Raw genomic sequence first — 24,414 nt, forward strand, 5'->3', positions numbered from 1 at the left:
CGCCCGTCTGGGGGGTCCACATATCGCGTGCAGCTTGAGAGGACCTGCAAAGAGGCAGTGCGGGCTAGCGGGGGGGCTGCTGACCTGGGGCTCTGGAGGCCCAGATTCCCTCTCTGGCTCTGCCGCTCCCGGCTGGGTGACTGGTGCCGCGGGCACTGGGTTCAAATAGTAGGCTGGCATCGCAGCTCTGCCAATGACCTCAGGCAAGTCACTTCCCCTCTCTCTTGCCTTTGGTCTGATGCGACCATTTAGATTGTCGGTGCTTTGGGGCAGCGCCCATCTCACGGGTGTGTGCAGCACCTGGCACAACAGGGCCTTGAGCCCGTCTCTCTCGGTGCTGCTGAAATATAAATAAAAGCCCCACATTCGAGATGGAAATGTCTCCATCCTGTAGGGCGTCCTGTCCGGCCCTTGTGCTCCCAAGCTTTCTCTGGAGCCTTGGCTGATCCAGACTTAAATGCCTCCCAGGGGTACATTGAAATGCAGTCTGATAGCTAGTGCTGCTCATATGTGGATTTCGTGCTGGAGAAACTGACAACCCTGGAGACAGGAATCCCCTCGCTCGTTCTGGGCCAGATTCTCAGCTGGTGTAAAATCAGCGTTGTCACACTGGGGTCCCTGGAGCAATGCCGATTTACGCCCCTCCCGCTGAGGATCCAGACCCCGTCCGTAATGCTAGAAAACAGAGGTGCCCCACCGTGTCTAGCGCAGCCGCTGCTGAAGATTAACCCTTAGGCTGCCATGTCAGCGTATCACCGTGGCTGTTGAGAACTGGCTGTCGGCCATAGGGTTGCTTCTCTCCCGTTAGCGTTCAGACCTGGTGGGAAGCCCTGGGGCCTTTGTGACGTGGCCTGGGCTGCATTGCCATCTAAGTGAAGGCACTAAATCCATGAAGTGGCATCTGCTGTGACTCTTTGCTCCCACAAGAGGCATGCAGATGGTTAGTGGTGGCCATGCCAGCTTTCCTTCCCTGCGATGTCCTTCTGCAGCACCCCTCCCCAGGAGCAGAGCCCTGAGCCCCTTTGTCCGAGCTGAGCGAGGGCAGTTTAGGTTCCAGACACACACTCTCCCGGTCACCCCTCCTTAGAGGTTGGGGGGAGGGGGTGTCTTTTCCCCTGGGGTTTTTGGACATCTGCCCAGGGCAGCAGATCTCCGTAACCAAAAGCCCCTCCGATCCCCAGGACAAAGCTCTTGGAGAGCGAAGCCATGAACGAGTCGCTCCGCCGGAGTCTGTCGCGGGTCTCCTCCAGGCCCCCGTACTCCCTGGGCTCGTCTCCAGGCCCAGGCTTGGGGGCACTCAGCAGCCCCGTGGTCTCCATGGAGGCAGAGGCCACCGAAGTCCTCCAGCGGGCCAAGCAGGACCTGGAGCAGCTGAAGAAGGAGACCAAGCAGCGGAGGAAGAGGTGATGGCCAACTCCTTGCTGGGAACAGAGTCGGGGGGAGGGAAGGGGCTGTTCTGGGTGCTCCCATCCCTGGCTCTTCATTATTATGGCAGGACCATAGTTATTGGGATGCCCACTTCTCCCTTGGCTTCCAGCCCTGGCACCCTCCAGCCCCCATCAGCCCTGCTGGTCCAGACATTGTCTTGCCCCATCCCTGGGAAGCCAAAGCCATACAGCAGAGAATCAGGACTCCTGGGTTCTTTTCTCAGCTCTGCCTCTGACGTGCCACATGACCTTGGGTGAGTCCCTTCCCCTCCTTGTGCCTCAGTCTCCCCATCTGGTAACACTGCCTGGCCCGTCTCTCTGGAGGGCAGTGAAGCTGGGTTCCTGAAGGGCTCTGAGATGGAGGGTGTTGGGGATGTATGGTCTAAGGGGACCGTGTGCCAGGGCTCCCCAGTCACCGCGGTTCATCCCGTCTCTTCCTGGCAGCCCGGAGAAGGAGGCCTTTAAGAAGAGGCCAAAGCTGCAGCAGGAGAACGGGGAGGAGACGGACGAGAATGAGGAGGTGCGAGAGGCTTCCCCCGTGGAGTGGGTGGTGGGAGCCCGATTGCTAGCCAGAATGCCAGTGGCCTTCTCTGTTCCTCGCCCGTGGTTGGGGCAGCTGTGTCCTGCCGCACCCAGGGAGGTGGGGCAAACCCCAGCCTGTCTGTGGGAGTCGCAGGGGATCCGGGGGGCAGGGGCAGGGTCCATGACCACCCCCCCGTAGGGCAGCCAGTCTGCTGCTGTTTGGCCCTGCCTAGGTGTGGAGAGTGGGGGCAGGGCATGGCCGAGGATGGCGGGTAAGACAGTCCCCTCTGCCCCCTGGCAGTGCCCTGTGCCATCTGACACCCTGGCAACAGGTGGGGCAGGACAACTAGCCACAGGCCTTTCCATGCAGCTGGGCTTTGTCCCGTGAACCGTGTCCCCTCTGCCCCAGCCGTCCCGGAGGTTCTCATCAGGTCCTTCATTTTCAGCTGCCATCTCAGCGGGGAGGGTCGGGGGAGCTCCCCAGACATGGCCCACTCCCTTTGCACACAGGGATCAGCCCTGCCCCTGGCCCCGGGTCAAACGTCCTCTCTCCTGCCTCTGCCTGGCACTGGTTTCCGAGGCAATCGCTTTAATTCACCCACATCTGGGGGTGGCGGATGGGGAGAGGCCTGAGCCCCTGCGACGATAAGAGAGGGGCCGAAGGCTCCTGATCTCTGCCCTAACCCTGCGCTTGTTTCCCAGGAGGAGGAGGAGCGGGAGGAGAGTGGCTGTGAGGATGAGGACGAGGATTCGGGCAGCGAGGAGAGCCTGGTGGACTCGGACTCCAATGCGGAGGAGAAGGGTAACTCGGAGGGCACGGCGCCCAGTTCTGTGCTTAGGCTGGGGCCGGGGATATCTGCAGTGACTCAGGGCTGTGCCCCTTTTGGGGAGGCGGTAGGCGGCTGCAGTGGGCCTGTAGGGTGAGCTGGGCAGGTCTTGGCTGGAGGCGCACGAGGTGCCAGTCAGGGTGCTAAGGTGCCCCGGCTCAGCTGGTGCTCAGTGGCACAGGCCTGGCTGCCAAGCTCTGTCCCTTCCTCCTCAGCCCCCCGCATTCGCCTTCGGGTACCCAGGCAAGGCTAAGACCGCAGGAGCGAGATGCCATCCCCTCTGAGTCCTGCCTCATCTGCCTCCTTTCCTCTGCAATGCCAGAGTCCATAGGGGACCCGTGAGCCAGGCACTGCCCCTCCCCTCTCCAGGCCGGCCCAGGGCTGCCTGGCTCTCTCCTCCTGACCTCCCCGGGGCTGCCTGGCTGACTGACTCTCCCCCCACCTCTAGTGGTGAATTTCCAGGCTGATCTGGCCGACCTGACCTGCGAGATCGAGATCGAGCAGAAGCTGATTGAGGAGCTGGAGAACAGCCAGCGGCGCCTGCAGACCCTCAAGCACCAGTCCGAGGAGAAGCTAATCCTGCTGCAGAACAAGATCCGCGACACCCAGCTGGAGAGGGACCGGGTGCTGCAGAACCTCAGTACAGGCAGTGCCCCCTCCACCCCCCGGCTCATCCCACCGCATGGGTCCTCTGAGCCAGCGCTGGCAGGAGAAACCCTGGGGTTCTCCCGGCGCCCAGTGAGGCCCAAACTGGGCCCTGTCCCTGTGTAAGGGGCTGTTGCCCCCTTACTAACATTCAGTGGGGGGGTTTTGGTTGGCTGCTCCCAGCACTAAAAGGGGAGGGGTCGATGGCAAATCAGGAGCCTGAGACTGACAGTCCCCAGGGACAATGGGGAGAGGCCAATGCTCCAGATCAGTCTGATTGACAGGGCGGGCAGCTAATCAGGGAGTCAGGAGGCCGGGGGGGGTCCCCTCCTCCGGGTGAGCTGGAATTGCCTGGGTCGGACAGGGTGGGGCCGAGCTAAGGAGAGAGCAGGGGCCCGAGCTGAGCTGAGCTGAGCTGCTGGGAGCAGAGCTGCAGCCCCAAAGCCAGAGCACAGCCCAGAGAGAGCAGAGCTGCCCTGGGGGCAGAGCTGCAGCAACCGGAGCCAGAGGGGCCAGAGAAGCAGCCCAGGGAGCTGAAGGCAGAGCAGCAGCAGCGGCCGAGTGGAGCTGGAGCTGGAGCCGGGGCTGGAGCCGTCCGGAGCTGGGTGCGGTGAGCAGCTGGGGAGAGTGAGGGGGACCCTGGGCAGTGGGCCCAGCACAGGGAGACGCCTCAGCCAAGAGGCCTTGCAGGCCAGACTCGGAGGGGGGATCATAACCCCGACCGGGCGGGGGCGACGCTGGGAAAAAGGGTCCTGCCACCTAGAGCCTGAGAGCGTGTGGCCACCGCCAGAGCAAGTGTCCGACCCGCAGCGTCTCTGCAGCACAGCCAGGGCCTGAGAAGGAGCCTGGGACCTACAAGGAACAGACGGTGACCTGCCCTGACGTTCCAGAGACACTGTTTGTGATGTTCCCTGCCACAGAGCGGGGTGATGTGTTTTCCTTTAACCTTTCCCATTTTTCCTTATTCTTTTCTAAAGTTAATTGTTAATTAAACAACTTGTATTTGCTTTAAATTTTATGAAATGATCAGTGGGTCAGGGAGGTGCCCAGTGCAGAGAGAGTACTCTGGAGTGGGGACACCCTAGCCCCTGTCCTGGGTGACCACAGCAGGGTTGGGGGTCGAGCCCCCCAGGAATCCTGGGCCCAGCCTTGTCGGGGTTTACGAGGACTCTGCCAGACAGGAGAGTGGAAGGGGAGCCCTCAAGGGCAGGGAGGCCTCTGGGTAAAGGAAGTGGGAGCGAGGACTCGGATCCTTTCGCTAGCCCACTTCACCGGGGTAGTGCAGAAGCCAGGAAAGTTTACCACAGTAGCGGGACCATTCCCCCACTAACACCTGCATTCCATGCCTCTCTTGCGGTCCCCAGAGATTCCCGCTGGCTGCTCCGTGTCTGGCTTCCCAGCTCCTGGGATCGATCCTTCTCCTCTGCTGTGTGCCACTCGTCCCGCCTCTTGATCAGGGCTGGGCCTGGTGACCCCGTGACCTCCCAGCTGTGCAGCCCGCTGGCTGTGGGGAGACAGTGGGTGTAGGGCCCAGGGAAAGTCCCTTCCCTCGGAGGAGCTCCAAGCTCTGACACGTGTCAGGGAGACAGGGCCAGGCAAAGAGGCAAAGCCGCCTGGCATCTGCGGCCAAGCTCCCAGCTGCTCCCGACTTCCTCCCAGCGAGGAAACTGTGGCTCTCCAATGCAGGAGCAGCAGCGTAGCCTGCCCATGCAGAGAGCTCCATCTCCAGGGCTTTTCAGTCCTGGGCATCTTCCCCGAGTGGGGCAGCTGATGCTATAACTGAGACTTTAGTGATTGAGACACCTGCCCCCAGCTGAGTCCCACCAAACTCATCTCAGCAGCATCCCCCTCTGGGCTGAACAGCAATGACTGCCTGGAGGAGAACAGTGTGCACCCAGTCCCTGGAGCGGTGCGGTCCCTGGCACACGCCTGGCACTGCTCTGCTGCCGGGGTTATTGGTCTAAAATAGGCCCATGGTTCTGGCTTGCAGGCAATGACTGGTCTGGGCTACTCGGCCATTGAACATCTCCTGAGCTGCTGGACCAGGCAGGCTTGTCCCTGGAGGCCAAGAGTTAATCTAAAGTGCCCCCCACTGAGGGTGCTTTCCCTGGGGGCCTGGTGGGTCCAGGGGGCAGCTGGGTGGGATGGAGCGTGATGGGCTCGGCCTAGCCTGGCACTCTGAGCGTCTCTGCGCCACCCCCTTCAGGCACCATGGAATGCTACACGGAGGAGAAGGCCAACAAGATCAAGGCAGACTACGAGAAGCGGCTGAAGGAGATGAATCGGGAACTGCAGAAGCTGCAGGCAGCCCAGAAGGAACACGGTCGCCTGCTCAAGAACCAGTCGCGCTATGAGCGGGAGCTCAAGAAGCTGCAGGCTGAGGTGGCAGAGATGAAGAAGGCGAAGGTACCTGGCTGGGCAGAGGAGGAGGGGGCTGGAGGGGCATGGCCTGCTTGTGCTAGCTCTTCAAACTGGGGAGGGACGGTGGATGGGCACAGCCCCTTGTGCACACTCCTTATGCTGGGTGTGGCTGTCGGGGGGCCCGCAGGTGGCACTGATGAAGCAGATGCGGGAGGAGCAGCAGCGGAGGCGGCTGGTGGAGACCGAGCGGAATCGGGAGATCGCTCAGCTGAAGAAGGAGCAGCGCAGGCAGGAGGTGAGAACCCAGCTCCTTGCCAGGGCTCTGCAGATAGGGCAGCTCTGGCTGGGGCCTGTGCCCCTCACTCAGCTCTGAGCTCCCACACCAGCTGGCCAGGGTGCAGCGGGGAGTGCGGGTTCTCCAATGGGTCTGGGCCTTTCCTGGGGAGATGCCCCAAGCCAGGCTCCTTGGGACCAGATGGGGAGGGTGCTGGAGAGCCCTCGCTGATGCATGATGTGTCAGGTCCCCTCCCCTGTGCACAGGTGAGCAGTTACCTGGGTGAGCCAGCCTGCACCCAGAGTCCCTGACGCAGGGTGGGGCAGGGGCAGGGGAGCCCCTGTGACGGGGCAGGGCTGAGACAGGGAGTGGGGCCATTCAGGATATGGGGCAGCAGGGGAGCCCTGCAAAGCTGGGGCTGAGCCGCAGGGATGGCTGAGCAAGGCGATGGGAAATCTGGAGCAAGCGCTGCACCAACAGAGGACCGGATTCCACTCTCTATTACACTCATTGTAAATCTGGAGTAACTGCATTGACATTAGCGGAGTCGCTCCAGATTTACACTGCTGCTGCTGCGATGTGAATCCAGCCGTCACCTGCATCAAGAACATTCCACGTTCAGTCCTGCCCTACCTCTGCTTGACAGTGTGTTAGAGCTCTTCCGGGTGCCCGGCCGCTGGGATCAGTGCCCGGCTTGGCCCCCAGGCCCGCTCCTCTCAGAGCCCGTGTTGGGCCACTGGCCGGCCAAGGCCTGCAGGTCCTGTGAAGCCAGGAATGGGGCCGGCAGCATAGAACAGCGCAAAACCCTGCCTGGTTGGGGAGCTGTGTGCTGGGCACCCTGTGCGGAAACCAGCCACCCCACCGACTGTCTGGGGACTCCTCCCCCTGCTGAAGGCGCAGCACGTCCCCCTCTCCCAACCACATGTCCATCTGTCTGTCCATCCCTTGAGATCAGCACCTGGTGGGGTGGCAGGTTCCGCCTTCCCCAGGTCAGAGGAGGTGATTGCTTCCTCTTGCATCTCTGGTTGCTGCTCAGGGCAGGTACAAATGCCACAGTGCTGCCATCATCGGTTACAGCAGAATAAATCCCGATTAGCCCCAGTTGCTCCAGGTTTTATACCGCTGCTGGTGAGATCTCAGTGCAGGCCATGGGCCAGATTTTGAACATCCCATGTGCTGGCCCCAGGCAAGGGGGTGGGGGAGCCCTGGGTCCCCTCCCCTTCCCCCATTGCTGCCATGGGTTCTACCCCAGACCCTGGGTTCCTCTTTAGCGGCTCACGCCCGCTCAGGACTCGACTGAGGCTCGGCTTCTCTCCCGCGCAGTTTCAGATCCGGGCGCTGGAGTCTCAGAAGCGGCAGCAGGAAATCGTGCTGCGAAGGAAAACCCAGGAGGTGAGTGCCAGCCCCTGCACCTGCGGGGGTCTGGAGAGCCACTCACGGGGCCGTGACTGGGTGGGCGCTAAGGCCTGGCTCCTGGATTGGGCCGTGGGCAGGGCCCTGGGGCCTCTCCAGACGGAATAGTCCCCTCCGCTGTCCCAGTGGGTCGTGCTCCGCCAATCCTGGGTTGTTCCCAAGGCGCTGGCCCTGGGGGGGGTGGATTTCCCACAGAGCCTGGTGGTTTTATGGCCAGGAGTAACCAGGCAGGAGATGACAGTGATTGCGAGGGAAGAAACGCCTGCCTCCGGGGGCAGCTGATCTTCTGGGGTCAGGAAGGAGGAATTCTCTGCATGCCATGTGCGACCGTGCACAACAGGCTGTGTCTCCTCCCTCCTTCCTGGAGCTGGGTCCTGGCAGCTGAGTTGGTCACGTGACTCGTCCAGGCTGCCTCCTGCCCCAGCACCCGTACAGCTCGCGGGATGGTGCGGTGCTTCGATCCCAGCCCCTCCTGATGCATTCTGGGAAACTGCTATCCACGGGTACCGGACCTTCACCCAGCCCAGATAGGCTCAGCTCTCTTGAAAGGTGCTCAGCTGCTCCCGGGCTCACTTTGCCACCTGAGAAGCATTGGAGTCGCTCTGCGGCTTGGGTCGATGCCCCCTGCGGGTGTTCCCAGGAGGCCCAGCCCTCAGGCACTGCTCTCACCCAGGTCTCTGCTCTGCGCCGCCTGGCCAAGCCCATGTCGAACGGGGTCTCTGGGAGGCTGAGTCAGAAGCCAGCCATGCTGGACTCAGGTGCGGAGGTGTCCGCCAGCACCACCTCCTCGGAATTGGAGTCCGGCTCTCGCTCGGTCTCCAGCATCGTGCGCCAGTGGAACCGGAAAATCGACCACTTCCTGGGAGACCCTTCGCCCTCCGTGAATGGGGCTTGGCCCGTCAGGTCAGACCAGTGCTTCCGAATCTGTGTCCCCCGCGGCCTTGTTCCCTGCTTGGCCCTCAGGCCCCGGGCTCCTGGGTGTTAGATGGGAGCGGAGTTCTGTGGGAACACGGGAAACGATCGCTCTATCATCGTGGGCGACTCTGCCATGTGGTTTGACACGTGAGACTCTCCACATTGGCTGGAGACCTGATGTGTAAATGCCCCTCTGTCCTGAGCACTAGCGGGCGTGATGGCCGAGCGCCCGCCTGGTGGAAGCCCCCTGACCGTGTCCCATCCCACTGCAGGAAGAAGTTCCCAAAGAAGGGGATGAGCCAGACCTTCAGCAAGGCGGCCCGGCTCAAGTGGCAGTCGCTGGAGTGGCGCATCTTTGACGTTGTCATGCAGAGGATGACCATCGTCAACCTGGAGGCGGACATGGAGCGGCTGATCAAGGTGAGGTGTGGGGGGCAGTGCCCTGGTGGGGATTGGGTGGCCTGAGCATGACCGAGGGCCAGCAGTGCTGGGAGGCTGCTGGCACCTGGACAGCGCCGGCTGAGGCGTTTCCTTCCCACCCGCCCCCCAGAAACGCGAGGAGCTGGCGCTGCTGCTGGAGGCGCTGCAGGGGAAGAGGGGAAAGCTGCAGGCGGAGAGCCCGGAGGAGCAGAAGGGCCTGCAGGAGCTGAACGAGAAGATCAGGTGCTGACCGCCAACATTGACTACATCACCGACAGCATCGCCGACTGCCAGGCCACCATCATGCAGCTGGAGGAGACCAAGGTGCCGGGGGAGGGGGCCTGCGGGCGGGGGTGAGGTGCAGGGGGTCTGTATATGGGGAGTTGGTCTCACGGGAGGGGGAGCAGGGGAGATCACCCCAGGGCATTGTGTGCTGTAAGGGAAAGGGGGTGCTCTGGGGGCTGGTTGATAGTTGGGATGGGGACTGGGCGTGAGCAGGAGGCTGGCTGGCTGGACTCTTCCTCTAGACAGTTTAAGCATAAGGGTTGCAGGAGGCAGGTTTGCAGGGTCCTCTTGCTTTCTAAGCTCCAACTTCTGGGCTGAAACGTTGTGTCGTGGGTCACGCGGGGAGTCAGGGCCGAGCTGGCTCCCTGCTCTTAGCCCCCAGAGCTCGCCCCCTCCCTACAGAAACGTCACAGAGCAGCTGTTGCAGTCTGGCTGCTTTCTCTGCTTGTTTGCTGATGACGGCTGTATAAGGCCCAGTTCAGCAGGTGCCTGAGCACTCACGGGGCTGGTGCGATAGGCAGCCGTAGGCCCGTGGGCGCCAGGCTAACGGACATGGCTGTGGCTTGGCTTGGACCAGCAGAGGCCAAGAATCAGCCCTCTTCCGCTGCACGGTCTGCAAGGTCGGGGCCAGGATTTAGGAAGCCCCTTATATGTTGGTCCGTCAGGGTCTCCATCGGTGCTGGATGGTTTATTTGTGGAAGGGACGGCTGCGGAGAGCATGATGTCCACCACCAGCTGCTAGGCCCAACAGCCCTGATGGGAGTTCTGCACATGCTGGAGTCAGTGGAAGCCCTGTCCGTACCATGGGACAAATGTACCCATGATGTATCCAGTACTGCGGGCAAGGCATGGTCTAGCCACGCTCAATCCTGTCTGTGTGCACAGAAAAACCCATGTCAGCACCAGGCTCCAGCCTGGGTTGCCGCCAGGCTCCAAACATGCTTAGAACATGGGCTTTCTCCATTCCCTGCGTATACGGCAACACAACCTCCTGTGAGAAACTGCCTCGACCCAGCCCAGTTCCACAGTGGCGTTCCTGTAGCCTAGACCGAAGCCAAGCACGCGGGGCAGCCCGGTATTCAGAGCCAACTCCAGGTGTAGCCATGGGAGAGGGTTGAAGATGCTGTTTGCTTTTGTAGGAAATCTCAAACCCTTTTAGTTTTTCTTTTGAAATTTCCCAGGGGGAAGAAAAAATCAGTTTCTCCTCCCCTCCTACCCCCCCCCCCCCCCCCCCGAGAAACTGGAATTTTTGTGGTTTTTGAAAATCAGTTTTGATGGTTTAAGGCAAAAAAATTGGGGGTTTTTTGTAAAGGGAGGGTGGGATTTTGACCAGAAAGGAAATTTTTGTTTAATCAAATATTTCCACAGAGAAACAATAGCCTAATAATGAGGCCTTTCTCCCTGGCACCTGTCGGGTGTCTGTGCTGCAAGGCAAACCCCACAGCACAAGTCTCAGAGCCTGGATCCATTGCCTTGGCTCGCAGGGCTACGGGGCTAAAACGAAGAGTGTAGACATTCACACAAGGGCTGGAGCCTGGGCTCTGGAGGGTCTTGGAGCCCATGAGCGGGAATGTCTACACTGCTACTTTTAGCCCCGTAGTGCAAGCCCGAATTCTTTGGCCAGAGGCTCGCTGCTGTGGGTTTTTCTTTGCTGTGTGGACGCACCGTTAATGACATGGGGGGTCTGACCCAGGTTCAGCACAGTGTAGCTCTCTGCTCCCCTCCTAGCAGCTGGAGGTCGTAAACAGGTTTTTAGTATATGTCTACGCTTAATCTGCTACAGCTGCAAGGCTTTAGGTGTATACTCCCCATCGGAGTAGGTAATCCACCTCCCAAGGAGGTGGCTGTTTAGTTCGGTCGGCAGAGCTACACTCTCCGGGATGGGCGGGGCAGGATTTTCACACCCTGGAGAGACATAGCTATGCTGGTATAAGTTCCCAGTGTAAACCTGCCCTTGGTCTGCTCTGGTCACCTGGCTAGCGAGCAGCTCCTGCCGTCCAGGCGGTAGAAGCGCCTCTTCTTTAAATCCGCAGGTGTGTGGTTCAGTCCCCATAGATGGCCCAATCAGGGGCCTGGTTCCAGGCACACGTCCAGTGCGAGTGCTCATGCACAGTATTGGCATGCAAGTCGTCTTCCCCGCCGCCTGCTCGCAGAGCACCTGTGTCCCTGCCGGCATCAGCCAGTCAAGGAACCCCTCCCAGTTCCGTGGTGCTGGTGTCTTTGCTGGCCCTCTGCTTTCTGCCCTTCACCGCCCTCAGCGCCGTTCTAATTCCCCTCCCTAGGGGTCTCTCTTGCACCATAGGAGGAGCTGGACTCCACCGACACCTCCGTGGTGATCAACTCCTGCTCCTTGGCCGAGGCGCGCCTCCTGCTGGACAACTTCCTCAAGGCATCCATCGATAAGGTCAGGCAAAGGGCCTTCAAGTGGGGGTGCAGCTCTGTGGGGTGGGTCGCAGAACATGGGATCCCAGGAGGCCCCCTGTTAGCGTGGGATCACAATTGCTGCAGGTCAGGTTTGGAGCCAGGGCTGTTTGGCTGCGCCTGGGGCATCCTTTGTGCGTGGGTGAGGGAGACTGAGAGGCCTGCCTGGCCTGTGTGCTGCTGGACCCAGAGAGGGGAATGGGTTTGTGACGTTATTGATATCCTCTGGGACCATATAGATCATTGTTGCAACCAAGGTCCTGTAGTGGCACCCAGATCTTGTATAAGGGGGGTCAAATGGGGTGTCTAAGACAAGGTTATGGTTTACTGGTTATAATTATGCTGTCTATATGTGTGTATCAATTTTGTAGTTGAAGTTATGAATATTGGCTCTATACTGTCTGTATTTCAAACTTCTGCTATGCTGCTGGGTGACATCCCAGACAAAATGGTGTTAGCTCTGCCTAGCCTGCTTGATGGCCCATTAAGGACCATCAGCTATACAATGGACCCATTGAGAGAAGGCAGATACACCTTGTAACTCAGCAAAGTATGCAGGGACTGGCCCATGTGACTCCAGACTCCATTTTGCTGTAATTTTCCACAATAAGAACAAAGGTGTTCTTACACCTGGAAAAGACTATATAAGGCGGATGCCTCATCTCCATCTGGTCTTCAATCCTGCTTCATACCTCTGAAGGAACTTTGCTACAAGCTGAAGCTTTGAACAAAGGACTGAGGACCCATCCCAGCGGGGGATGTATTCCAGAGACTTGATTTGAACCTGCAGTTTATTCTATTGCTGCTGCAAGCCTGAACCAAGAACTTTGCCATTACTGTATGTAATTGATTCCATTTAACCAATTCTAACTCTCCTCTCTATCTTTTTCCTTTTATGAATAAACCTTTAGATTCTAAAGGATTGGCAACAGCGTGATTTGTGAGTAAGATCTGATTTGTATATTGACCTGGGTCTGGGGCTTGGCCCTTTGGGATCAGGAGAACCTTTTTTCTTTTACTGCGGTATTGCTTTTCATAACCATTTGTCCCCATAACGAGTGGCACTGGTGGTAATACTGGGAAACTGGAGTGTCTAAGGAGACCGCTTGTGAGACTTGCGGTTAGCCAGTGGGGTGAGACCAAAGTCCTCCTAGTCTGGCTGGTTTGGTTTGCCTTAGAGGTGGAAAAAGCCCAGCCTTGGGCTGTAACTGCCCTATTTGAGCAATTTGTCCTGAGTTGGCACTCTCAGTTGGGTTCCGCCAGAACCGCATTGTCACAGGGGTACAAGCAGCAGCTGAGTGAGGCTGGTGTGGAACCTGCATCTGTGCCCAGGGACAGGGACTGAAGCCAGGAGCTGATTCCCCGTTCCACCCACTGGCCCGTCCTGTGTGCTGGACGGAAGGTAACCTCCTGCTCCCGCCAAACAGGGGCTGCAGGTGGCTCAGAAAGAAGCCCAGATTCGCCTGCTGGAAGGGCGCCTGAGACAAACGGATGTGACCGGCTCCTCCCAGAACCATGTGATCCTGGATGCCCTGCGGGAGAAAGCGGAGTCCCACCCCGAGCTGCAGGCGCTCATCCACAACGTGCAGCAAGGTGGGTGCTGGGCTTTTCCCTCCTGGGGACCCCCGTGAGTACTGGGCATTGGCTGGCAAAGCAGCCGGCAGCGCTGATGTGGGGCCTGGGGCTGGCAGCAGCTGGGAAGGCTTGGGGTGTTTCCCTGCCCCTACAGATGGCACGTCTGCCCATTGGGACAGATGGAGCCCACCCCAGGGCTCTTGGCATTGCTCTGACCCTGTGGGCAGGAGTGATAGGCCCGCTTCTTCCAGACGTATCAGCCCACATGGTCACAGCCTGTCCAGCCGTGAGGATGCACTGATGGCGCTTTGGTGGCAAAGAGTTAATGATAGCAGGTCTGGGGGGTGGTCCCAAGGACCTAAAGGGCCACACGCTGATTGGCGACCGCCTGCTGGCTGGCTCTGATCGGACCAGCCCAGTGCGGTGCCCTCCCACCCTCTGTCGCGTTGACGCACCCTTGTCGGCCGTTCCTTGTGCAGAGAACGGCTACGCCAGCACGGACGAGGAGATCTGGGAGTTCAGCCTGGCCTCGGAGGGGAGGTAAGCGCACCAGGGAGCGTGCAGTGTCCCAGCCTCGTGCGCCCCTGAGCGGCGGGATCTATGGAGGGAGGGGGGCACATCTCTGTGGCACTCATTGGCAAGGTAGACCCGTTAGAGCTTGGCAGCTAAATTCTCCAGGTTCTGTCTGCACCAAGCATGCTCCAGCCCCTCGGAGCTCCTACGTGGGACCCGACGGTGCACAGGCTACTCACACGCGATGACTGGCCGTGCTCAAACCCAGGCGTGCAGGGGCTGTACAGAACTGTCCCAGTAATCGTTCCTCTTGAGGGCCAGGGGCAAGACGGAGCTGGGAGGGAAGAGGGCCCCGAAAGGGACCTGGGGATGGGCTGTACCTCGGGGAATGGGAGGAGGAACCGTAGCCGGGCTGGTGATAGGGTGTTATGGGGTGGGGGTGATGGGCAGTGGTTTCTTCCTTTAGCTTTAAGTTAAGCCTTAAAGGGGATCGGCCATTTAACCCTTTGTTTCCTACAGCTTCTCCCAGTCTTTCACCCTGAAGGGCTCGGCCAGCCAGGACGACTTCAAGTTCAAGGTCAGTTCACAGCCACAGACAGGGCCATTTAACATCCAGATGTGGGGTCTTTGGTCCATTGTACCCCCTCTCCCTTTGTGCTCACGGCTGGGCGGTGGCCCTTGGCGGGAGTCTTCTCCATGGGCGGAAAGTCTTGGGTCTGGAACTGAAATAGCCCGGGGTCTGGTCTCCTGGTGACGGCCGTGCCTGGCGTGTTACTTTGGCCCTATAAATGGCTCCTTGAGTCGTAGAGCCCACTTTAAACCCCCAAATGCCACATCATTGAGCTGTACTGGGCTTCCCTGAATCCAGGCAAGGTGCCCTGGTGCTGTCTAGCCCTCCTCTGGGAGCAAATAAAACCCATGTGACGCCCTGGTGCTGTGCGCCCTTCCCAGAGGCTAATTGACTGGACCAGTCCCTCCGTGTGCCGAATCCTCCTGGGAGAGCTGCTCCGGCACTCTGGGCCATACACGTTTCAGCCTTGCACAGGGGGTACTTCCTGTTGCCCTCATTAATGAGCTCATGAAACGTTAATGCTGGCAACCGGGGCCCAACTGAAAGGTTTCTCTAGATCTGCCACTGCTGGGTGCTTGGCCCCAGAGGCTTCTTGGAACTGAATGGCCAAGGGACGCCAGCGTCTCAGACTCGCTCCACGTGCTACCCTCGGGGCAGTGAACTCCTCGCCTCTCAGCCCACCCCTCCCTGTGCCACGCCATAGGGGGAACCCAAGCTGTCAGGCCAGATGAAGGCTGTGTCGGCCGAGTGCCTGGGACCCACGTTGGACATCTCCACCAAAAACATCACCAATTCCTTGGTGTCCCTCATGGAGATCAAGGAAGATGGGATCGGCTTATCCTTGTAGTAGGAATCCCGGATGGAAAAGGTCTCCCGCACCATCAGCCTGCCCACCCGTGGCAGCACCTTGTAAGCCCTGGCAAGCATGGTCCCCACGTGCTTACAGGCCCTTGGGGGAAGAGGTGGGCTGGGCCATCGTATTCTGTCCTTGGAGCCTTGAGTCTGGACTCCTCTCGGTCGAGCCAGCCTGTCCCAGCATGCAGTGGTGGGGCCAGCTTGCTCTGCCATCTTGGATTGCCAGTGTCCACAAACTGCCCGTCGGGGGGACGGGGCCTGGGGAAGGCGGGCACAAACCGGGTTCTGCTGTCGGACAGAGTTGGGCATCCAGTCTCCACAGCCCTCTTATCGAAGGCACGGAGCTGCCTTCTCCAGCAGCAGTCTCGGTGATGAAGCCAACAGGACCTGCGCTCACAGCGCAAACCCTTAGCCGGGGCCGCTGGCCTGGCCTTGGGCCCTGCCGGGGCCTGATCCAGCGCGCTGGACCCCTGGCTCGGGAGGTGGATCTTTGCGCTGCCCCAGGGCTCTCGGCTCGCTTGCTCTGGGATAGGCCTGTTCAGTGCTGAAGGGCCCTGGCCCCAAGGAGGGGCGATTGCTGATCAGGTCTTGCTCTGTTCCAGCCCTAGGCAGTCCCGTGGCTCGGACACCTCGCCTCTGACCCGGAGGAAATCCTATGACCAGGGGCAGCCTGCCAGGTGAGTGGGGAGAGGCTGGAGAGCACATGGGCCTAGCTCCTCATCGGGGACCGACCTGTGCACTCGGCTTTGCCCAGGCACGACGCTGGGTGCTGGATCCAGCTGTGCCATAGAATCATAGAATATCAGGGTTGGAAAGGATCTCAGGAGGTCGTCTAGTCCAACGCCCTGCTCAAAGCAGCACCAATCCCCAACTAAAGCATCCCAGCCAGGGCTTTGTCAAGCCGGACCTTAAAAACCCCTAAGGAAGGAGATTCCACCACCTCCCTAGGGAACCCATTCCAGTGCTTCACCACCCTCCTAGTGAAATCGTTTTTCCTAATATCCAACCTAGACCTCCCTCACTGCAACTTGAGACCATTACTCCTCATTTGCCAAGCTCCATGCTCTTTGGAACCCCCCTTCAGGTAGTTGAAGGCTGCTATTAAATCCCCCCATACTCTTCTCTTCTGCAGACTAAACAAGCCCAGTTCCCTTAGCCTCTCCTCATAAGTCATGTACCCCAGCTCCCTAATCATTTCTGTTGCCCTCTGCTGGACTCTCTCCAATATGTCCACATTCTTTCTGTAGCGGGGGGCCCAAAACTGGATGCAATACTCCAGATGTGACTCACCAGTGCCGAATAGAGGGGAATAATCACTTCACCATGGGCTGGCACTGCAGGCCTCCCTGTGCTGAGTGGAGGTGCGGGGCAGGGGGTAGATCCCCGGACCAGGCTTGTGATCATGGGTCTCTTTCTGAACACCCCGGCTCAGGACTTCGGACGTTGGCTTCACGCCTCCCTCGTCCCCTCCCACCTTAGGACTGCCTTTGACCGTCACGGGCCAGCCCCTGCACGGGTGCAAATTGGCCTAGCTGCCGTGGGGGCAGCAGAGCGGCTTTGATTTACAGCTCCCGAGGACCTAGCCCTATGGTAGCAACCACCTCCCATCTGCCTCCCTGCAGAATCCCAGTTTGGTGGCGATGTTCTAACCTGGGGGAGCCCATGGCGCTGCCTGCAGCTCAGGACCAGCCCCTGGTCCCCATCCCGCCTGCTATCAGACCGCACGATAGCGCAGAGCCGGACCATGTCAGAACGCCCCAGCTGTACCCCAAAACCAGGAGTGCGGAACCTGAGGGGCTAGGTTGGATGGCTGGTGGGAGTGATGAGACGGGGGGTTCCATGGGAAGATTAAATGAAGACTGGATGCAGGAATCCCCGGGCGAGGCCTCAGGCGTGCACTGTACTGGTCAGACTGGGTGATTGTAACAGTCCCTTCTGGCTGAATGACTCCAGTACAGCCTGAAAGATCTTGTGTCCGAGCCACGTGTCCCTTCCTGCTCCTCTGCCCCTTTCCTCTCTGGTTTTCTGTGTCCGCTCCTCCCTCTCTACCCCGCTAGCTTGGATGCAATAACAACACTCCACTCTCTGACTCCGCTGCTGCCTCTCTCATCCGGGATTTTTTCTCCCGTAATCCTGCTAATTTTCTGTCCCTAGGTCTGACGACAGCGATTCCTCTGTCTCGGAGGTGCTGAGGTACATACAACTTCCTATTGATTAGAACTCTCCTGCTTCTCGCATTTCCCTCCCCCTGCCCTGCATGCTGAATCCGTGTTGGCCAAACTCTGGGCCTTGCTTCTTTGCTAAATCTATTGGGACTCTGTCCTGGTGCTGCTCTTGCTCGCTGTGTGTCCCTCTTTCCTTCTCTCTGCTTTCCCGCATGGCCCTGGCATGCCGTGTCCGGCTGTGGAAGTCCCTTTCTGCCTCTGGTCTCCAGTGCCTTAAGGTCTGAGCCATCGTCTTGAAATGCAGTGCTGGGGGTTTAAGCGGATAGCGTACGGTGCTTTCACTGAATGGGGACAGCTGCATGCTCTATTCTGCCTCGAGGGCGGGGCGGGTAGTGATGATATCTCGCGCTGTGTCTGGCCTAGCTGCAAGAGGCAGGGCAGGCCAGCTGTTGGAGCCGGTGGATGCTTGGAGGGTCCAGACTATGATGCTTTGTGTGTGTGTGTGTGTGTGTGTGTGTGTGTGTGTCTTCTCTCGCACCTTCAGTTCAGACATCTCCAAGCACTTGACAAACGTGGCTTCAGCCTCCCAGCACCCATGGCGAGGCTGGTCAGGATTGTTATCCCTGTCTTGTGCCTCAGTTTCCCCATCTGCAAAGAGTAAACACCTGGGGTGCAGCCTCTTGGCACCGAGGATCCTGTGGCTGCTGCTGAGGCCTGTGCAGCCTCCCAGATATATTAGAGCAGCCTTGGGGTTGCTCTAACTCACTGCAACCTCCCAAAGGGCTGCTTGCCAGCTATGCCACAACCCAGAGTTCCCCTAATGGGGTGTGCTAAGGCCCTGGCTCTGCCCCCAGCATGCCTGGGTTTGCAACACGAGCCACATAGAACCAATTACGCTAGCCCAAGGCAGTGTCTGTGCCAGGACAACTCTCCTTCCCCCATTCCCTGCACATCAAAAGGGCCAGGCTGGCAGAGGAGCATCTCCCCACTGGCCTTTGGGTGCCTATTTGAGACACTGTGGGCCTGACTCTGACACCCTGAGCACCATCAGCTGGAGTAGTGGGTGCTCAGTGCCCCTCAAAAAATCCATTCCAACCATGCCACAAATGTGCCGTGTGACCCTGGGCAAGCCCTTTCCCCTCCCTTTGCCTCAGTGTCCCCACCTGTAATCCAACCCTGCTGGGAGGAGGGGAGGTGCTTAGAGATCCTGGCTGGGAAGCTGCTTTGGGGCTATCAACCCTCTCCATGATGGGCTCTTCCACCTGGGCTCTTTCCTCAGGGGTGTCGATTCTCATGTGCTCAGCGCTCTAGAACCTCCCTCTGAACTCTGCTCACAGCCCCATTGGCTGTTGCTGGGGCAAAGCCTAGAACTGGTTTGAGAAGAGAAGGGCCACTAGGATGATCAGAGGAATGGAAAAGCTGTCGTACGAAAGGAGACTAGAGGAGCTTGGGTTGTTTAGTCTGACAAAGCGAAGGCTGAGAGGGGATATGATTGCTATCTTTAAATATATTAGAGGGATTAATACAAGGGAGGGAGAAGAATTATTCCAGCTTAGTACTAACGTGGATACCAGAACGAATGGATACAAACTGGCCGTGGGGAAGTTCAGACTTGAAATTAGACGAAGGTTTCTGACCGTCAGAGGGGTGAAATATTGGAACGGCCTACCGAGGGAAACGGTGGGGGCGACGGACCTGTCTGGTTTTAAGATAAAGTTAGATAAGTTTATGGAGGGAATGGTTTAATGGTAAAACATAGTAGTCAAGGAAAGCCAAGCAATGGTGGGTAAATAGTATAATGGCTAACGGGGTCGGGCTGGAGACTCTTGCCTATATGCTCGGGGTCTTACTGATCGCCACATTTGGGGTCGGGAAGGAATTTTCCTCCAGGGCAGATTGGCTGAGCCTCTGGAGGTTTTTCGCCTTCCTCCGCAGCATGGGGCAGGGATCTCTAGCAGGAGGGTCTCTGCCGATTGAAGTCACTAAAAACAGGATTGGGGACTTCAACAGCAGAGTCCAGGGAAGGGGTAGGGACGGTTTTATGGCCTGCAGCATGCAGGGGGTCAGACCAGATGATCATAATGGTCCCTTCTGACCTTAAAGTCTATGAGTCTATGAGACAGGATTGTCTCCTGGCCAGGGAGCCAGGATTCCTGGGTTCTCTCCCTGTTCTCGGGGGATTGAGAACTCCTGGGCTCCGTTCCCAGCTCTGCCATTGATTCGATTGTGACCTGTTAAAAATCCCTTCCCCATCTGCCAAAGCAGGGTGAAGCTCGTTGCAAAACCGGAGTGGGTCAGATGGAGAGAGGGCGCTTCCCCCCCGCTGGCCACAGGGTGGTGCCCTTATGCCCCACACAGCACGGCTGGAGCAGGGCCCCAGTTTGTTCAAGCCTGGAGGTTCTGGGGGTTGGGTCCGGAGCCAGCCTGTCCCTGCTAGTCTCTGACTCCACAGGGGATGGGGCAGCGTGTGCCATGCAGCAGCCTGGACTCTGTTGGCTTCGGGATCTTGCCTGGAAGGGGCACAGGGGCCACCCACAGCTCTCACGGCGGGAGGGGGGTAGCTCATCTGTGCCAGCAGCAAGATGGCCAGGGGGTGAAGCCCGTTTCCTTTCCAAGCCCCTGCCCCAAGCCAAGGCAGGGTCTGCACGAGTCTCTGAGCCCTTAGCACCAACGGGGTGTGACCTGCCCCCGGGGGGCCTGTCTGGGGAGCAGGCTGCCCGGCAGCTTCTGTCTGTGGTTTGCTTTGCTCCGGAGTCCCACTAGCAGGCCCTGGCAGCCCTGTGGGGCGGGATCTGGCTTCGTCCTGGGTCACCCAGCCAGCACCCTCCTGCTGACGCCCTTGCTCTCTCTCTCCCACGGAAAGGGCCTCATTAACCCCGTGGGCGGTGCCAGGAGCGCCCGGACAGCCCCGCTGCAGTGCATCTCCGTGGCGGAAGGACACTCCAAGCCCGTTCTCCGCGTGGACGCCACCAACGAGCTGCTCTTCTCCGGATCCAAAGGTGCGCGCCTCAGGGGCGGGCCGGCTGCTGAGCTCTGGGTGTGATCATTGGGGAGTGAGCCTGTTACCCAGGGGAGGGGCTGAGCCACCCCAAACTGCGGGGGCAGGACAGGAGCCTCTTGCTCAGACGGCACCCGCCTGCCTGAAAGCCACAACGGGCCGGTGCAGTTCTGGGTCCCCCCAGCAGAGGGCAGCAATGCTGCACGAGTCATTAGGCTGAACAGCTGTGTGGTGACATCCCTGAAGCGAGTTGTTGGGGCCTCTGCCCGGTTCCTAGTGGCTGGATGTTCACCTCGCACCTGGCACTAATAGACCCTCCCCCCGTTGGCAGGTCTGGCGGAGGTGCCAGAGGCTGGATGGGCCACAGGGACTGAGCTCCCCTGGGGCACTCGTGGGAGCAGGGGGAGGCGGGGGGGAGGGACGGAGGAAGCCATGGGGATCCTTTGCTGAGGACAGGAAGGGTCCCGCAGTGTCATGTGCTCCTGCCTCCTCCCGCAGACCGGAGCTGCAAAATGTGGAACCTGGTGACGGGCCAGGATATCGCCTCGCTAAAGGTCCACCCCAATAATGTGGTGTCCATCAAGTACTGCAGCCACTCAGGGTTGGTCTTCACTGTCTCCACCTCCTACATCAAGGTGTGGGATATCCGGGATTCGGCCAACTGCATCCGCACCCTCACGTAAGTACCTGACGCACCGAGGCTGCCCTGTGGGCCTGGCCAAGCTCAACGCGCTGTCCTGCCAGCGTTCTGCACTCAGGGCAGCATTGCAAAGGCCAAGTGGCCGGGCTGGTCTGCAGGGCTGAGTCTAGGAATGCTGCAATGCTGGTCGTTCTAGCCTGGCCTGGCTCGTGGAAGCTCCGTGGCTTGGTGCTCTGCTCTCAGGGAAGTTGCTCCTCTCGTCTGTTTCAGGGGGCACCGTTCACCCTACAGTTGCTTTGATCAGGGATGATGGGTAATGACCCATCTGCAGCTGCCAGCGCCGTTTCCAGACCCCAGCGAAACAGCCCCTCTCTCTGGGGCCCAGCCACAGACTGAGACTTCTCTTTTAGGCTTCCCCAATCTGACTGGCGGGAACAGGAGCGGCGCCAGGGGTTTTGGCGCCCTAGATGGGAGTCCTTCTGTGCTCGCGGTCGTCGGCGGCAATTCAGCGGTGGGGGGGTCCTTCCGTGCTCCCGGTCGTCGGCGGCAATTCAGCGGTGGGGGGGTCCTTCCGTGCTCGCGGTCGGCGGCGGCAATTCAGCGGTGGGGGGGTCCTTCCGTGCTCCCGGTCGGCGGCGGCAATTCAGCGGTGGGGGGGTCCTTCCGTGCTCCCGGTCGGCGGCGGCAATTCAGCGGTGGGGGGGTCCTTCCGTGCTCCCGGTCGGCGGCGGCAATTCAGCGGTGGGGGGGTCCTTCCGTGCTCCCGGTCGGCGGTGGCAATTCAGCGGTGGGGGGGGGGGTCCTTCCGTGCTCCCGGTCGTCGGCGGCAATTCAGCGGTGGGGGGGGGTCCTTCCGTGCTCCCGGTCGTCGGCGGCAATTCAGCGGTGGGGGGGTCCTTCCGTGCTCCCGGTCTTCGGGTCACTTTGGCGGCGGGTCCTGGAGCAAGTGAAGGACCCGCTGCAGAATTGCCGCCGAACACCCGGAGCGCGGAAGGACCCCCCACCGCCGAATTGCCGCCCCGCCCCCCCCCCCCAAATCCTGGTGCGGTCACCTAAATGGAAGCGCCGGCCCTGGGCGGGAACATGCCTGGGCTGCCTGTCAACATCAACTCCAGGCCAGGGGTGGGGTTTGTGTCGCTCCGCCCTGGGCGTGGAGCTGGCATGCCTGCTGGTACGGGTCTGGCTGGCTGCGCGGCAAGGCACCTCCCTTGGGTGCCGAAAGCTGCTGCCTGGGTCACCCTTGCTGTGCCGTTGCTCCCGGCTTGAGGGGACGTGGGGCTGAGCGGGAGGGTCTCATCCTGGCACCACTGGCACTGCATGTGGCCAGGAAGTGGCGTTGCTTCCCCCTATAGATGGCTGGGGACAGACGCTGTCCAGCCTTCTAATCAGTCCACAATGGGCTAGATCTTCCATTCCACATTGTGTAAATTGCCCCCTCCCTCCCCCGAGGGTCTCTGCCTTGAGGCTCACCTGTTTGTCTCTTTGGCTTAGCTCTTCAGGTCAGGTGATCTCTGGGGACGCCTGTGCTGGGACCACCACCCGCACCATCGCCAGCGTGCAGGGGGAGCACCAGATCAACCAGATCGCACTCAACCCCACCGGCACCATGCTCTACGCTGCCGCCGGGAACTCTGTCCACATCTGGGAGCTCAACAGGTCTGGGCGGGGCTAACTCGGGCCCCCAGGCAGGGGCAGCTCTTGTGGGGAGGCAGACGGGTGCTGCGTAGGCAGAGGGAGCAGTCGTTCTGGGCTGAGCGGGGGCCCGCTCCCTCCCGGCTGGAAGCTGTGTTATTGAGGCAGGGGCGGATTTGGACTGGCACCGGGGGAAGCTGCACTGGCACAAACCCCAGCGTGGAGCAGCTTAGCTTGTTTGTCTTGGGCTTTGCACTACATCAGAATGATCTGGACAAATTGGAGAAATGGGCTGAGGTAAACAGGATGAAGTTTAACAAAGACAAATGCAAAGTGCTCCACTTAGGAAGGAAAAATCAGTTTCACACATACAGAATGGGAAGAGACTGTCTAGGAAGGAGTACGGCAGAAAGGGATCTAGGGGTTATAGTGGACCACAAGCTAAATAGGAGTCAACTGTGTGATGCTGTTGCAAAAAAAGCAAACATGATTCTGGGATGTATTAACAGGTGTGTTGTGAGCAAGACACGAGAAGTCATTCTTCCGCTCTACTCTGCTCTGGTTAGGCCTCAGCTGGAGTATTGTGTCCAGTTCTGGGCACCGCATTTTAAAAAAGATGTGGAGAAATTGGAAAGGGTCCAGAGAAGAGCAACAAGAATGATTAAAGGTCTTGAGAACATGACCTATGAAGGAAGGCTGAAAGAATTGGGATTGTTTAGTTTGGAAAAGAGAAGACTGAGAAGGGACATGATAGCAGTTTTCAGGTATTTAAAATGGTGTCATAAGGAGGAGGGAGAAAACTTGTTCACCTTAGCCTCTAAGGATAGAGCCAGAAGCAATGGGTTTAAACTGCAGCAAGGGAGGTCTAGGTTGGACATTAGGAAAAAGTTCCTAACTGTCAGGGTGGTTAAACACTGGAATAAATTGCCTAGGGAGGTTGTGGAATCTCCATCTCTGGAGATATTTAAGAGTAGGTTAGATAAATGTCTATCAGGGATGGTCTAGGCAGTATTTGGTCCTGCCATGCGGGCAGGGGACTGGACTCGATGACCTCTCGAGGTCCCTTCCAGTCCTAGAATCTATGAATCAGCCCCAGCAGCTGCTGATCACGCCCAAGGGTGGCTGAAAGTAGGACCCAGTGCTCCTCTCCCAGCTGCAGCCCTTAGGGCAGGGGTGGGGAACCTTTTCTCTGTCACTGGCCATTGACCCACAGGAAAAATCAATCACGGGCCACTTACCTGCCAGGAGGGCGTGGAGGCTTGGTGCTTCCCCTGCAGCGGGTGGTGGGAGAGGGCGCCACGGGCCAGATGAAATTAACTAAGGGGCTGGATCCAGCCTGCGGGCCGTAGCTTTCCCCGCCCCTGCCTTAGGAGATCGGTGGACAAGCCGGTCACCCCCTGACACCGCATCTGAGCCCAGCTCCCTGCCCCTAGCCCAAGGCCACAGTCACGGCCCATGGTGCTGAGGGATGTGGTATCCCCGAGATTGCTCCGTGCTCTGCGCCCCGGAGCCCGAGGTCCCCACTTCTGCTTGGGATGGTGGAGAGGGGCCTGGGGCTGGGAGGGTCCCTGCTGGGAGCCTTGGAGACTGGGCCAGCGAAGGGCCTGCAGGAACGAGCGCCTCCTGCTGAGCGCACCCCAGACCCTGACGCCCCGGGCTCCTGCTTGTAGGTTGCAGCCTATCGGGAAGCTGACCGGCCACATCAGGCCTGTGATGTGTCTCACTGTGAACCAGACTGCGAGCAACCATGACCTGGTCGTCACCGGCTCCAAGGATCACTACGTCAAGGTACCCTGGGACCCTCCCTCCCTCCCGCTCACAGGCAGCACAAGGGGCCTTTGAGCCCAGGAACCGCTGCTTGTGCCAGCCCTCCCCACCCCCATGCATAGCCGCTCTCCCGGAGGTGCCAGCTACAAGGGCTCGCTGCCCACCAAAGGCCTGGCGAGGAGGGGACA

General features: G+C 59.4%; 1 pseudogene; it reads left to right on the forward strand.

The window, feature by feature from the left end:
* The window catches only part of LOC128835690 (kinesin-like protein KIF21B), a 52,706-nt pseudogene that overhangs the window by 22,962 nt on the left and 5,330 nt on the right, over nucleotides 1-24,414 (forward strand).

This window comes from Malaclemys terrapin, chromosome 4 (assembly GCF_027887155.1).
Source record: "Malaclemys terrapin pileata isolate rMalTer1 chromosome 4, rMalTer1.hap1, whole genome shotgun sequence".
Taxonomy (NCBI): Eukaryota; Metazoa; Chordata; order Testudines; family Emydidae; genus Malaclemys; species Malaclemys terrapin.